The sequence below is a fragment of the Bos taurus genome, chromosome 20 (genome assembly GCF_002263795.3).
Source record: "Bos taurus isolate L1 Dominette 01449 registration number 42190680 breed Hereford chromosome 20, ARS-UCD2.0, whole genome shotgun sequence".
NCBI lineage: Eukaryota > Metazoa > Chordata > Mammalia > Artiodactyla > Bovidae > Bos > Bos taurus.
Genome location: NC_037347.1, coordinates 55,776,598 through 55,791,156, shown reverse-complemented (window position 1 = coordinate 55,791,156; position 14,559 = coordinate 55,776,598).

Below are 14,559 nucleotides of genomic sequence, written 5' to 3'. Positions count from 1 at the left end.
TTTGCTATTTTCTTCTGTGATTTTTTAAAAAAGGCTTATTCTGTCATGTTAGTTTTATTATTGATTGACCTTTTTATCCCACAAATTTTTGTTGTATTTACGAAAAAGTTCCTCAAGGACAAGAACACTTTTTACACTTCTGTGTCTCCATCCATGTCTGGTTCAATTCTGTTCAAATCATATGTGCTGTGGTTAGTCGCTCAGTCATGTCTGACTCTTTGAGACCCTGTGGACTGTAGCCAATCAGGTTCCTCTGTCCATGGAGATTCTCCTGGCAAGAATACTGGAGTGGGTTACCATGCCCTCCTCCAGGGGATCTTCCCAACCCAGGGATTGAACCCAGGTCTCCCACATTGCAGGTGGATTCTTTACCATCTGAACCACTTCAGGGAAGCCCATACAAATGATAAGCATGCAACAAAATTTTTTTTTGATGAATGTGATTACCTCTGAACTGAATATAGAGATGAGCTGAGAGATAATTTCTTTGTCAGAAGCCCTGTCAGCTCTGCATAAGGGGCCAGAGTTGTTGAGTGAGAGCTGTGGCTTGGCTTGGGCTGAGAATCAGACGTTACAACGATATCAGTCCTAGCTATTTGCACAGGGACAGCCTTGCCCTGGACCACTCCCGAAAGGGTCTTCAGGTTAATTAAGGTAATTAATTTCAGGACTGAGTGCCTTCTGGGGTTTTCAGTGCTAAAACCAGTAAAGTCCTAGATAAACTGGGATGAATCGGTCATCTCAGCAGGAATGCTGTGGGGGCCAGAATGTCTGTGTGCGCATTCGCTCAGGTATGTCTGGCTCTTTGAGACCCCGTGGACTGTAGCCCACCAGGCTCTTCTGACCAGGGAATTTTCCAGACAAGAATCCTGAAATGGGTTGCCATTTTGTGCCCCTCAAATCTGGATTTTGAATTCTTAACCCACAAGTGTGACTGCATTTTAAGTAAGAAAGTAATTAAGGTTAAATGAAGTCATAAGGGGCTTCCCAGACGGGGCTAGTGATAAAAAATCCACCTGCCAATGCAGGAGATGCAAGAAACATGAGTTTGATAGCTGGGTGGGAAAGATCCGCTGGAGGAGGACATGGCAACCCACTCCAGTATTCTTGCCTGGGGAATCTCTTGTACAGAGGAGCTTGGCAAGCTATAGTCCGTAGGGTCACAAAGAGTTGGATATGACTGAAGCAACTTAGCATATGCGTGTGCATGCACGCACATGCACACACCACACACACACACAAGGTCATCAGGGTGAGGTTCTGATCTAACAAAAGTAGTGCCCTTGTAAAAGACACCACAGGTTTCCCAGGTGGCAATAGTGGTAAAGAATCTGCCTGCCAATGCAGGAGACAAGAGACATAGGTTTTATCCCTGGGTCGGGATGATTCCCTGGAATAGGAAATGGCTATCTGCTCCAGAATTATTGCCCGGAAAATTCTTTAGACAGGGGATCCTGGCGGGCTACAGTCCACGGTGCTGCAAGGAATCAGACACAATATTGACTTTGCCCAGCGCACACACAAGAGACACCAGAGAGCCTCTTTTCTTGCCATGTGAAGACACAGTAAGAAGGCAGCCACCTGAAAATCAGGAAGATAACTCTCACCAGCACCCACCCAGGCTGGCATGCTGATCTTGGACTTCCAGCTTCTAGAACTGTGAGAAACAGATGTCTGGTGCTGAGGTCACCCATCTGTGGTATTTTATTATGGCCAGACCCAAGATGACCAAAACAAATGTGCATTTGGTGGGCAGTGGTGCTGTTTTTGCTACATTTATGTGTTTTTTCTATGTATTTAAAACCAGTTATAGAAAAAGACCCAATGATTGGAAAAGACCCTGGTTCTGGGAAAGACTGAAGGCAGGAGGAGAAGGGGACGACAGAGGATGAGATGATTGGATGGTATCACTGACTCAATGGCCATGAGTTTGAACAATCTCTGGGAGATGGTGAGGGACAGGGAGGTGTGGCATGATGCAGTTCATGGGGTTGCGAAGAGTGAGACACAACTTGGCTACTGAACAACAACAAACACAATCAATCAACTAACTAACCAGCCAACCAACTTCTGGGCATCTTAAAAGTGTATAGAGGTAATCTTATTATAAGTGGTATATGTTTCCTATCAGAGATCTTAGCTAGATTCAAACGCTCAGTTTTAGGAGGGAAGATTGAACAGTATTTTGGTCGTTATCATCAGTATTTATCTGCCATGTGCAGACAGAGCCCCTGGGTCTTTTCCATGTTACAGATCTCCTTTGAAGTTCTCCAGAGTTTTGCCCACTGAGCAGCTATGTTGGGTGCAGAGAGGAATAAAACCAGGGAATTAGCATGAACTACAGGTCCAAGAGCACTGTATCAAAAGCTCACACACCAGGCTATTTAATTTGTTGGACTGCTCAGTAGAAAGATACCTGCTGGGCAGGGTAGGTTTGAAGGATCAGAAGGAGAGAAACATCAATGAGTATAATTCACACTGTTATTTCTTGGCTGTACTCACATGGATGGAAAGTTTTTTTCTCCCCTAGAGCTGGCATACATCTCTCTGAGTTAGCACCATGGCAGCTGAAAGGTGATGAAGAAACTCTTGCATTGAGCTGACGTTTTTTTTTAAACTTTGAGTTATTTTAAACCTTCAATTGTCATTGCCTGATAGTTCTACTGTGCTTCTTTAGTAGATGTCCTCTCCCTTTTTGCTGAGGTTGTCCTTTCTTACCTTTCTTTTGCCCCCAGGCCATGTTTTCTCCTTTAGCAGATGACTCTGCATCATTCTTCATGGAGATTAAAAAAAAAAAAATGCTATCGGGCCTAATCCTGCAACTTGTCACCACCAATTATAATAATCGATCCCCACCTGCACACATATCTTCCTCTCCTACTCAGTTGTGGTGAAGGTAATCTTCCTCTTCCAGCAGAACAAGTCATCTCATGTGAGCTCAGGGTGCTTCAGTGTTTTATGTCAGCAGCTTCTGAATTGATAGGCAATTGATAACCATCTCCTGGTAATCACTGTGCAAGCTCTTAGAGTGCTCGCTGGATGTAGTGACTGGTTTCTAGTGAGTAGACTACAGCAAAAATGATGGGCCGTCACTCCCACAGTTGGGTTATAAAAGACTGTAACTTTTTTTTTTCTTTTTTTAAAGTATAGTTGATCGACAGTGTTGTGCTAGTTTCAGGTGTACATCAAAGCGATTCAGTTATATATATATTCTTTTTTAGATCTTTTCCATTATAGGTTATTATAAGATATCAAATATAATTCCCTGTCCCGTACTGTAGGTTCTTGTTGTTTATCTGTTTTATATATAGTAATGTGTACCTGTTAATCCCAAACTACAGATAAATCTCTTCCTCCCTTTACCCTTTCAGTTCAGTTCAGTTGAGTGGGACTCTTTGTGTCCCCATGGACTGCAGCATGCCAGGCCTCCCTGTCCATCACCAACTCCCAGAGCTTACTCAAACTCATGTCCATTGTGTCGGTGATGCCATCCAACCATCTCATCCTCTGTCATCCCCTTCTCCTCCCGCCTTCAATCTTTCCCAGTATCAGGGTTTTTTCAAATGAGTCAGCTCTTTGCATCAGGTGGCCAAAGCATTGGAGTTTCAGCTTCAGCATCAGTCCTTCCAATGAATATTCGGGACTGATTTCCTTTAGGATGGACTGGTTAGATCTCCTTGCAGTCCAAGGGACTCTGAAGAGTCTTCTCCAACACCACATTTCAAAAGCATCAATTCTTTGGTGCTAAGCTTTCTTTATAGTCCAATTCTCACATCCAAACATGACTACTAGAAATACCATAGCTTTGACTAAACAGACCTTTGTTGGCAAAGTAATGTCTCTGCTTTTTAACATGCTGTCTAAGTTGGTTATAGCTTTTCTTTCAAGGAGCAAGCGTCTTTTAATTTCATGGCTGCAGTCACCATCTGCAGTGATTTGGGAGCCCAGAAAAGTAAAGTTTCTCATTGTTTCCACTGTTTCTCCATCTATTTCCCATGAAGTGATGGGACCAGATGGCATGATCTTAGTTTTCTGAATATTGAGTTTTAAGCCAACTTTTTCACTCTCCTCTTTCATCAAGAGGCTCTTCAGTTCTTCTTCACTTTCTGCCATAAGGGTGGTGTCATCTGCGTATCTGGTATTATTGATATTTCTCCCAGCAATCTTGATTCCAGCTTGTGCTTCATCCAGCCTGGCATTTCACATGATGTACTCTGCATATAAGTTAAATAATCAAGGTGACAATATATAGCCTTGACGTACTCCTTTTCCGATTTGGAACCAGATTGGTTCTGTGTCCAGTTCTAATTGTTTCTTCTTGACCTGCATGCAGATTTCTCAGGAGGCAGGTCAGGTGGTCTGGTATTCCCATTTCTTGAAGAATTTTCCAGTTTGTTGTGATCCACACAGTCAAAAGCTTTGACATAGTCAATAAAGCAGAAATAGATGTTTTCCTGGAACTCTCTTACTTTTTTGATGATCCAATGGATGTTGGCAATGTGATCTCTGGTTCCTCTGCCTTTTCTAAAACCAGCTTGAACCTCTGGATGTTCTCAGTTCACGTACTGTTGAAACCTGGCTTGGAGAATTTTGAGCATTACTAGTGTGTGAGATGAGTGCAATTGTGCAGTAGTTTGGGCATTCTTTGGCATTGCCTTTCTTTGGGACTGGAATGAAAACGGACCTTTTCCAGTCCTGTGGCCACTGCTGAGTTTTCCAAATTTGCTGGCATATTGAGTGCCTCACTTTAACAGCATCATCTTTTAGGATTTGAAATAGCTCGACTGGAATTCCATCACCTCCAGTAGCTTTGTTCATAATTAATGCTGCCTGAAGCCCACTTGACTTCACATTCCAGGATGTCTGGCTCTAGGTGAATGATCACACCATCATGGTTATCTGGGTTGTGAAGATCTTTTTTGTATAGTTCCTCTGTGTATTCTTGCCATGTCTTCTTAATATCTTCTGATTCTGTTCAGTTCAGTTCAGTTCAGTCGCTCAGTCATGTCCAACTCTTTGCGACCCCATGAATTGCAGCACGCCAGGCCTCCCTGTCCATCACCAACTCCCGGAGTTCACTCAGACTCACGTCCATCGAGTCAGTGATGCCATCCAGCCATCTCATCTTCTGTCGTCCACTTCTCCTCCTGCCCCCAATCCCTCCCAGCATCAGAGTCTTTTCCAATGAGTCAACTCTTCACATGAGGTGGCCAAAGTACTGGAGTTTCAGCTTTAGCATCATTCCTTCCAAAGAAATCCCAGGGCAGATCTCCTTCAGAATGGACTGGTTGGATGTCCTTGCAGTCCAAGGGACTCTCAAGAGTCTTCTCCAACACCACAGTTCAAAAGCATCAACTCTTCGGCGCTCAGCCTTCTTCACAGTCCAACTCTCACATCCATACATGACCACAGGAAAAACCATAGCCTTGACTAGACGAACCTTAGGTCCATACTATTTCTGTCCTTTATTGTGCCCATCTTTGCAGGAAATTTCCCTTGGTATCTCTAATTTTTTGAAGAGATCTCTAATCTTTTGCATTCTATTGTTTTCCTCTATTTCTTTGCATTGATTACTGAGAAAGGCTTTCTTATCTCTCCTTGCTATTCTTTGGAACTCTGCTTTCAAATGGGTTTGTCTTTCCTTTTCTCCTTTGCCTTTAGATTTTCCTCTTTTCTCAGCTATTTGTAAGGCCTTCTCATACAACCATTTTGCCTTTTTGTGTTTCTTTTTCTTGGGGATGGTCTTGATCACTGTCTCCCGTACAATGTCATGAACCTCTGTCCATAGTTCTTCAGTAACCGTGAATTTGTTTCTGTTTTGTAAATAAGTTCATTTGTATCATGTTTTATATTCCAGATATAAGTGATATATGATATTTGTCTTTGTCTGACTAAGTATGGTAATCTCTAGGTCTATCCATGTTGATGTAAATGGCATTATTTCATTCCTTTTTTCTCTTTTTTATGACCGAGAGCCTATGTTTGGCAACGAGAGAGTAGCCCCATTTGCCACAACTAAAGAAAGCTTGCTCACAGCCAGGAAGACCCAGCGCAGCCAAAATTAAATAAATAAAGACATCTTAAAAAACAAATAGCAATGTGTTTATGTGAGATCCTGAATAAAAATGGAGACATTGGAGAATCATGAACAGTCAGTGTCATATGGGCAAGAAAGCCCTCTCTGCATCTCCACTGTGTATATGACACATAATAAGCTCTAAATTGGTGTGTATCAATTGACTTGAGTGACAAGGTCATATGTAGAATAGCTAGACATTGAGGTGGAAGTAAAAAAATAAAAAGAAAAAGGAAATAAAAAGATTGCTACCTAAATAGCTGGCTTCTTGCTGAATTTAATCCTTATACTCTGAAAAGACTCAGTAAATGTTCCTTTGTCTAATCAACTGATATTCAATTAACTTGTAATAACTACCTTAATAGTTCTAGAGCAGTAATTTGAATCTCCTGAAAAGCTGTCCAGAATTCCTTTGTTCATCTGTTCTGGGGGAATGAGTCACAGGTATTAATTATTGGGTAGGGATTCTTTTTTTTTTTTTTTGCATTCTTCCTTATTAATACAACAATGAGCAGGTTGGACAAATATTAAATAATCCTTAAGAGTTTTTGAGATAATTTGGGAGCTATTAACACTTGTTGGACAGAGATATGATTATGTTCAGTGGTGGAAACATGTGGCAAAAGAAAATTGGCTTCAGTTGTTGAATTTCTGCTTCCATTGAGAAGCTGATTAAAAATGAAACTGGAGAATATGTAATTACCCGAATGGAATGATTATGTGACATCAAAAAACTGGTCGCTCTAGGTGGTTAGCTTCATGATTAAGAAAAAGTAATGGTGTGGATATATGAACCTTGCCTGGCAGGATCTCAATTTGCATTTTAGTTCTGCAAAGCACAGATAGGTTAACTAAAGACCAAAGAGCAATGAACTGTCTATGATTTGCATGGTGATTAAGAATTCAATACATTAGAATATAATATTTATACCACTATATGACCAAAATATCCTCTCAGCTTCCTGTGCCTGTGAGAGTTGAAAGAAAGAAAGGGCATATTCTTCAATTATGCAATGGAAAACTATTAATTTTCTAACATTTTCCAATGATTGCTTACTATAAAAATGTAAAATGGTGCCAGAAGCTTTAGCATGTATTATTCACACTGTAATTTTGGTTTATTTTCTTCTAGACTTTTTTCCACTGTGTATTTTTTAGAACAGTTGTAATCATGTTGTACTTATAATTTATCCTGACTTTTTTAAACCTAGTATTACAAATGTTACTTAGGTTTATAATAACAAAAAATCTGGAAACAAGGTAAATATGTACCATATTCAGTGACTCACAGCACTCTTAAAATATTGGTTACAAAAATATGTTATTTATTTAACAATCTCCATATAACTGGATATCTAGACTCTACGTTTTTGTTGTGTTATTATAAAGGAAACAAGTATTGCAAAGCATTATTTTTATACATAAAAATTCTTCGAGGATTTTGACTGTTTTTTAAGGAGAAACTTCTACAAAGGAAATTGGTAGGTTAAAAATTTGTAAACCTCTTTTTAATGACATTGGATGCAAAAGGACCTATTTGTTTTCAAGTGTGATTGAGGAGCTTAGAAATAAAGGGAGGATTTATTAGGTACAAAGGGTCATGCATGTAACAGTAGGAAAGGAAAGTGCATCTAGCTGGCAACATCAGGGGCTTTAGTGCCCCAGGGCTTTTTCTGTTTCTTTCCAAGGCTCAGCAGTTCGCCTCATTTCATTCATTTGCTGGTCAGCTTTTTTTCCCCCATTTCAGAGAGAACACAGCCTCTTCAAACTCTGAGTTTCTACAAGCATGAAGGGACTGGATTTAGTTCTAAGAAAGATCCTGGAGAACTACCTTAGTCCTGGCCTGGCTTGCTCCAGGAGCTGCTATGGACTAGTCCGCACCAGTAAAATGGGCAAGATTCCATTACAGAGAAAAGGTTTCAAAGGCTCAAGTCTTTTTATTAGGTCTATTTCTAGACAATGCAGAATTTAGGTGAGTTAGGTGTCTTTGTTATTTATTAATATATCCATATATGATCAAATTATGGAGTAATGTATAGATGTGAGAGTTGGGCCATAACGAAGGCTGAGCACAGAAGAATTAATGCTTTTGAACTGCAAGGCTAGAGAATACTCTCAAGAGTCCCTTGGGCTGCAAGGAGATCAAACCAGTCAGTTCTAAAGGAAATCAACCCTGAATATTCTTTGGAAGGACTGATGCTGAAGCTGAAGGTCCAATACTTTGGTTGCCCGATGTGAAGAGCTGAGTCACTGGAAAAGACCCTGATGCTGGGAAAGATTGAGAGCAGAAAAAGGGGACAACAGAGGACGAGATGGTTGGATGGCATCACGGACTCAATGGACATGAGTTTGAGCAAGCTCTGGGAGATAGTGGAGAACAGAGGAGCCTAGCGTGTTTCAGTCCATGGGGTCGCAAAGAGTCGGACATGACTTAGCAATTGAACAATGATCAAATTACCTAATCAGTTGGCAATCCTATCAGGAATATGTAAATGTACTGGTTTTACAACTCCTTCACCACTGTTCTATCAGTGTAGCTGAATGAGAGATGAAGGGTCACATGGCATCATTTCAATCCTATTCCACTTGTCATAGCAGGTCCCAAGGCAAGGCCATGTTCAAGGCAAGAGGAGACTCTACCACTTGATGGGAGAAATGGCGTGGGTTATAGTTAATTTTGTGTGTCAGCTTGACTGGGTTATGGGTGCCAGACATTCAGGCAGACATTATTCCAGATGTATCTGTGAGGGTGTTTCTGGAGAAGGTTAATATTTGAATTGGTCCACTGAGTAAAACAAATGACCTTTCCTAATTTGTGACCCTATGGACTGTAGCCCACCAGACTCCTCTGTCCATGAGATCCTCCAGGGGATCTTCTCAATCCAGCAGTCGAACCTGCATCCCTTATGTCTCCTGTATTGGCAGGTGGGTTCTGGGAAGCTCAGTGTGTGGGGGCTTTATCCAATCAGCTGAAGACTTGAATAGAACAAAAAGGATGAGTCATAGTGTATCCTTCTGTCGACTGCTGAGCTGGGACACGGTTGGATTTTGAACTCAGACTGAAACATTGGCTTTTCTTGATTCTTGAGCTCACCTGCTTTTTTTTTAAACTTTTTCTTTCGTGCTGGGGTATAGCCAATTACAATGTTGTGACAGTTCAGGTGAACAGTGAAGGGACTCAGCCGTTCATATACCTGTATCCATTCTCCCCCAAACTTCCATCCAGGCTGCCACAAGACATTGCAGCTCACCTGGTTTTTGGATCAGGATTCACACGTTTAGTTCTCCTGGATCTCAGACCTCTGGATCTGGACATCTGTACTGGAATGACGCATCAGCTTTTCTGGTTTTCCAGCTTGCTGCCTACAGATCTTGAGACTTCTCAACTTTCATAACCATGTGAACCAATTCCTTGTAACGAATCCCATTTACTCTCTGTCTCCATATCCTAGTGCTTGAGTTTCTCTGGAGAACCCTCACTCATACAGCATGCATAGGCATGGATGGTGGAGATTGTTGGTGACCATTTCTGCATCTACTACGAAGATGATGAGTGTGAACATTTGCCCTCCAGATGGGGTTTTTCCCTTGCTACTTCTTGGCCATGTGCACAGAGCCTAGGATGCAGTACTGCCAATCAGGTAAGAGGAAGCAGCTACACAGCCTTCTACCTCCAGATTATATTGCTAAATATGAACATTTAACAAAGAACCTGTGAAGAAAAGCATCAAGATAAAAATACAATGATTAATTCTGGAGGAGAAAGAGAGAATTCAGTGAACAAAACAGAATTTTAAAATAATTATACTTAAATTCCTATTAGCTTCTTATTGCTTCTATAGCAAACTTAGTGGTTTGAACAGTGCATGTTTATTACCTCTGGAGGTCAAAAGTCTGGAATGGTTGTCACTGAGCTAAAGTCAAGGTGTTGGCAGAGCTCATTCTTTTCTGGAGGTTCTAGGGGACAACCTGTTTTCTTGGCTTTTCCAGCTTCTAGAGGCTGCCTGTGTTCCTTGGCTTATACACCCTTCCTTCTTCCATCTTCAAAGTCATCAATGGTCAGTTAGGTCTTTCTCATACTGCTGGTATGAGAAACCAGCAGAAACCGTTTATGGGTTTGACCGTTCTACTAACCTCTTCCCCATTTAATGATGTTTGTGATCACATTGGGCCCCTTCAGATAATTCAAGATATTCTTCTTATCTTAAGGTCAACTGATAAGCAACCTTAATTTCATCTACAACAGACATTTCCCTTGCCAAGGAACACAAAACATGCTTAGGTTCTGAGCATCAGGACAGGACATGTTTGGGTGAATGAGAGGCTTTATTCTGCCCATTATAGTTTCTAAGGAATTTGGGGAAGAAATACAATTCTATGAAAATAGGAAGTCCACAGTTTCTTCTTGATTTGGTAGCATTTATACATTCCAGCAAATTTGGAAAACTCAGCAGTGGCCACAGGACTGGAAAAGGTCAGTTTTTATTTCAATCCCAAAGAAAGGCAATGCCAAAGAATGCTCAAACTACTGCACAATTGCACACATCTCACATGCTAGTAAAGATATGTGAACCGTGGACTTCCTGATGTTCAAGCTGGTTTTAGAAAAGGCAAAGGAACCAGAAATCAAATTGCCATCAAATCACATCTGCTGGATCATGGAAAAAGCAAGAGAGTTCCAGAAAAACATCTATTTCTGCTTGATTGACCATGCCAAAGCCTTTGACTGTGTGGATCACAATAAACTGGAAAATTCTGAAAGAGATGGGAATACCAGACCACCTGATTTGCCTCTTGAGAAATCTGTATGCAGGTCAGGAAGCAACAGTTAGAACTGGACAGGGAACAGACTGGTTCCAAATTGGGAAAGGAGTCCATCAAGGCTGTATATTGTCACCCTGCTTATTTAACTTCTATGCAGAGTACATCATGAGAAATGCTGGACTGGAAGAAGCACAAGCTGGAATCAAGATTGCCAGGAGAAATATCAATAACCTCAGATATGCAGATGACTCCACCCTCATGGCAGAAAGTGAAGAGGAACTAAAAAGCCTCTTGATGAAAGTGAAAGTGGAGAGTGAAAAAGTTGGCTTAAAGCTCAACATTCAGAAAATGAAGATCATGGCATCTGGTTCCATAACTTCATGGGAAATAGATGGGGAAACAATGGAAACAGTGTCAGACTTTATTTTTTGGGCTCCAAAATCACTGCAGATGGTGACTGCAGCCATGAAATTAAAAGACGCTTACTCCTTGTAAGGAAAGTTATGTCCAACCTAGATAGCATATTCAAAAGCAGAGACATTACTTTGCTAACAAAGGTCTGTCTAGTCAAGGCTATGGTTTTTCCAGTGGCCATGTATGGATGTGAGAGTTGGACTGTGAAGAAGGCTGAGCGGGGAAGAATTGATGCTTTTGAACTTGTGGTGTTGGAGAAGACTCTTGAGAGTCCCTTGGACTGCAAGGAGATCCAACCAGTCCATTCTGAAGGAGATCAGCCCTGGGATTTCTTTGGAAGGAATGATGCTAAAGCTGAAACTCCAGTACTTTGGCCACCTGATGTGAAGAGTTGACTCACTGGAAAAGACTCTGATGCTGGGAGGGATTGGGGGCAGGAGGAGAAGTGGACGACAGAGGATGAGATGGCTGGATGGCATCACTGACTCGATGGACGTGAGTCTGAGTGGACTCCGGGAGTTGGTGATGGACAGGGAGGCCTGGCGTGCTGAGATTCATGGGGTCTTAAAGAGTTGGACACGACTGAGCTACTGAACTGAACTGATACATTGGAAGAATCTCAAACATAGGAGGTACTCAATAAACAATCATTTGTTGGATGGTTGGAAGGGAAATGAAGGAAACAATAGTAACTAGACCCTGTGAATTTCATGAGTCTTGGTGACATGGATGAACATTTAGGAGAACATGTGGCTGTATCACTGGAGACATCCTATGAGTGAAGGGCTATGGAACAGAACCCTATTTTCAGATATTTGCTTGCCATATGATATTTGGGAGGAGCATGGATGATATCCTGGGGAATGTGAAGGATGTGAATGATATTTATTGGAAAGGAGGTGGAATCTCTAGAATGATAACTTGCATTATATGTGGTCAGGGTCAGAAGGGTATTTAAATTACATAATATTGGTGAAGGTGTAGAAGAGGATATTCTTTCTACTTTGTGGGTATAGATGATAACTGGACTAAATGAACGAACTTCAGGGCCCCAGATAGGCAAGTGGGATTGGGAAAGGCTGACGTTGCCCATGGAAATCCGTTTAAACGTTTTTCAAAGCTTGCTGTGTGGTGCAGGCAATAGAGTCGAGTCTCATAGCAGCACTTTTCTTTCTTTAACATGAAAACTCTTTTCCCTTCTGGTCCGGGTGCAATGCTCTGTTAGTTTATGACACAGCAACTTGACAGAGGATGTCTGCTTTATTTCTTTTTAAAATTCCACGAACCTGGAAACAAATTCTTTTTGTTTCGTATTCTTCATATATGTGTAAACAAAATGTTCTACCAAATCTAAACAATCAGAGCTTTAAATTTTGAACAACTAGGAGAAAATTGAGTACCAGAGATTCAAGGAAAAACACATGTAAACTCTAATGTAGGTCCTCACTCCCTGAACTAATTTTAATGATTAGCCATTCAATTGACTTTCTCTCAGGATCTAGGACAGAAAATTGCACTTAAAAACCCACTGGGATGTTTTTTGTTTGATTCAGGATGAGTAATGTTGGCATGTGATAGGGGATATCTTTTGAATTATCTCAAGAATAGGAGCCTTAGTTTTATGAGCAGGGAGTTCCAGTATGTTTCGTGTCATGTGTAATCCTACATGACATGGTCCATGACCCTTTCACATTCTGGAACACAGGAACACTTTTAAGTCTAATAAAGTAAACAAGTAGCAGCATTTTGTTACTTTTTGGTTCAAATTTGAAGTATTATACTTCAGATTCTGAATTACATGCAGGAATTTAAATGTGGTTTTATATTTAAGCTTCACAAGTATTGTAGGAAATGAGGCCTGATACTCTCCTTCATCATGGCATTTATCTATACGTATATATTTTCATCATAAATGTTGTATGCTGAAATAATTTTAGGTTTGCAGAAAAGCTACAAAGAGAGCATAGAGAGTCTTCTATATCCATCCCCTGCTTTCAAATTTCTCTTTGTGTCATTACATTATGTTACTGTGGTGCATTTGTCAAAACTAAGTAACCAACATTGCTGTGTTCTTATTAACTAAACTCCAAACTATATTTAGACTTTGCCAGTTTTTCCTTAATATCCTTTTTTGGTTCCAGGATCTCACCCAGATAAGCCATGCATTTAGTCATGTCTCTTTCATTTTGACAAATCTAGACAGTGTATTAAAAAGCAGAGACATCACTTTGCCAAAAAGGCCTGTATAGTCAAAGCTATGGTTTTTCCAATAGTCTTGTATGAATGTGAAAGTTGGACCATAAAGAAGGCTGAGTGCCAAAGAACTGATGATTTCCAATTGTGATTCTGGAGAAGACTCTTGAGAGTCCCTTGGGCAGCAAGAATATCAAACCAGTCAATCCTAAAGGAAATCAACCCTAATCAAGGAAAAGACCATTGCTGAAGCTAAAGCTCCAATATTTTGGTCACCTGATGTGAAGAGCCAGCTCATTGGAAAAGGCCCTGATGCTGGGAAACACTGAAGGCAAAAGGAGAAGGGGGTGACAAAGGATGAGACAGTTAGGTAGCATCACTGACTCAGTGGACATGAATCTGAGCAAATGCTGGGAGATAGTGGAAGACAGAGGAGTCTGGTGTGCTGTAGTCCATGGGGTTGCAAAGAGTCAGACACAACTTAGCAGCTGAACAACAACAACAATATACATATGGGGTCGCAAAGAGTTGGACACGACCGAGCTACTTCTCTTTCTTTTTATGTATATGTATATATGTATTCTTTTTCAGACTTTTTTCCACTATAAGTTACTATAAGAATTATATTGAGTAGAGTTCCCTGTGCTATAGAGTAGGTCTCAAATTGAGTAGTGTATATATGTTTATCCTAGGCTCTTAATTTATCTTTCCCCAACCCCCTTATCCCCTTTGGTAACCATAAATTTGTTTTCCATGTCTATGACGTATTTTCTTGTTTTTCATTTTCTTGATAGTTTTGCGAGTGTTGGTTAGATATTTCATAGGATATTCCTCAGTTTGGGTTTGCTTGATGATATACTCATGATTAAACTAGATTATGGATATATGGACAGAAAACTAGAGAGGAAATGCTTTTTTACCACAAAGTATCAGGGGTTACGTGATGTCCGTGACTTACAATTGGTGATGTCAATTTCATCACTTGGTTAAGATCATGCTTACCAGTTTTCTACACTGTAAAGTCACTCTTTTCTCCTTTCTTTGGAAGTGAGTCATTAAACCCAGCTGACAAGCAACAGAGTGGAAGAATTACCCTCTGTCTCCTAGAAGAA